We start from the raw sequence: 2622 nt of genomic DNA on the forward strand, positions 1-2622 counted from the left end.
TTCTGTTATAAAGACCCTGCATAATGATTCCCAATTCTGGTTGCTCATTTGCTTCAGCCGGAGAGGCTTAAAAAACAAACAAAAAACTATGACTGCCTGTGTCCAATCCCAGGTAGCCTGAGCCATTTGGTGTGGGGTACAGGCTCAGCGGTTTTTAAAGTTCTTAAGCTGCTCCTAATAGTAATCAAGTTGAGGGAAACTCCCAATTGCAATGAGCTTAAACCCAAGGTCAGAAAGGAGTTTCTCATCCACCTTTACAGTTTTCAGGCAGCAGCAGGAAAAGGACACTGAAGACTAAAAACTCATTGGGTACCCTTAGCTTCAAAAAGTCTTGCCCATACTAGGCTAATTTTAGCTTAGCCTTCAACGTAATTTGTTCCCTTGGTAATAGGAGAAATATAAATACAGTGGGGCCTTGACTTACTAGTTTCATTAGTTCCGAGACCGAGCTCGTTAAGCAGCTTGTTAACTCAAATTGCTTTATCAACTCAATGCAAAAAATCGGCCGAGAGACAGCTGGTATCTCAAAAAACTCCTTAGTCGGGACACTTGTAAGTCAAGGCCCCACTGTACTTAAGTTTAAATGATTGAATTGGTGCTTGAAGTTTATTGGCTTAATTGTATTTTTTACACAGATTAATTATATTGAGGGATAAGATACTCAGCAAATTGCAAATTCTTTTTTACAGAAGTGTGAATAACAGTCATGGTAATTCTTTTTTATAAATTGCATACTTCACGTACTTGCTATATGTGGTCATTTTTCTCTGGTGGAAGTTGCTATAAGTCCTGCAATTCTAATGTGGTTATCCTCTGCTAGTTTAGGCAATGCATGTATTATTATGCATTGGATAGTAGTTTTTGTTTTAAGTTTTGTCAGATGACTCTGTTTTTCTTAAGTATGTGTTTCCCTGCTTTAAAAATGATTATTGACAAATATGCATTTCCTATATGTTTGTTTATACTTGGATTATAAAAAAAAAACTTTGTTTTATTTTTTTAACTTGTTTTGATATCTTTTTTGTAGATTATGTTTAGAAACTTTGCATGAGTTCAAAAGTCTTAAATATGAAAGTGTTTATGTTCCAAAGTGCATCCGAACTGTCATTCCCTTCTAGTATCTTCTCAGGAGTAATACAGATCAGGTATTTCATCATCATTTGGTAATATACAAACTCCAGTGAACTCCCAAGGACACTCACAACATGTATATTCACGTGCTGTATGTAAAGTGTGGGTATGTGTGAAGTGGTGAGTGTAGACACTTACTCTGTGTTTGTGTGTATCTCTACATAATCAGATATATACCACATTGAAAATATTCAATGTATATTTCTAGCTGTACAGATATATGTTCGTGTGTATCTCTTTCCTTTTGTTTACAACTGTACAAAAAAACTCAAAGCAGCTCTCTTCAACAGAAGAGATGTAGATTCCAAGCAACCCATCTCTTTTTCAGTGTTTCTGTACATAATTACCAGAGAGCATCAGTATCAGGCATATATAAGGCATATATATTTGCCTATTAGCAGTGGTGACTAAATTTTCAGGTCAGCATGTGTTATTCCCTACAAGAAAAACACTATGAGATGAACAAGTAGAAAGGCATTTCTTTAAGCTCTCAATGATAACCAGGGAGTTTATGTGCGGACATCAGTCACTTTTGGGGTTGCTGTGTACAATGAGATTTATAATTGTGATACTCTTGGGTGGTAGTTTTAAGACACTACTAATATGCAGAAAGCATTTAGCTCTTCTGTCAAGTACTGTTTAACTGTCAATCAAATATGTGATAATGGTTGGAAGTGATGGGATTATGAAATTGTAGATGTTTTTAGAAAAACTTGTGAATGAAAATGAATCCAAGTGTTTCATGCGAAGATGTTGAGCCATTTCTAGCATGCATTCCAGTCTCATGACAGAAAATTTTGAAGATTAAAAGAGAAAATAATCAAAATGTTAAAAAAAGTCTTGCCTGAGGACAACCAAGATGGCAGCATAGGTAAACACCTGAATTTGCTGCCGTGCACAACCACATTAAAACTACAACTAAGAGACAAAACAAATACCATCCAGAACCACAGGAAGTGCTGGCTGAGTGGAAATTCTACAACTAGAAGGAAAGAGAAAAGCGCATTGAATCCAGTAGGAGGTGCAGGGGTGTGGAAGTGCGGAGGTACAGAGGCATGCGCGAAAGGGGCTGGCAGCTGGGTATGCTGTTATTTTTTTTTAATCAGGAGGGAGAAACAAGCTCCCAACTGCTTTGAACTCCAGTTCCGGGTGAGAAATTGGGGACCCAGACTCATACAGAGAGAAAATGGATTGTCTGGCATCAGACCAGAATGTGAGGGCGGCTTTCTCACAGAGGTGCTTGCAGCATTCATTGTTCCTACATGGGGCTGCTGGACACAGACCCTGGGACCTCTCCAAGGCAGAGCAGACTGGCAGCCATTGTGGTTGGCTCCACCCTGGTGAGTCCCTGAGACCCTGCCCCACCCAATTTACAACCCCACCCAAGATGTGCACAGCAGCTTTTGAATATGAATGCCTTGTCCTTTCACAGCCTAAAACCTGTCAGACAAGCTGCAGCTGGGTCAGGGAGCCCCAAACCTATCAATACAA

Source organism: Myotis davidii, unplaced genomic scaffold (genome assembly GCF_000327345.1).
Source record: "Myotis davidii unplaced genomic scaffold, ASM32734v1 scaffold960, whole genome shotgun sequence".
Lineage (NCBI taxonomy): Eukaryota > Metazoa > Chordata > Mammalia > Chiroptera > Vespertilionidae > Myotis > Myotis davidii.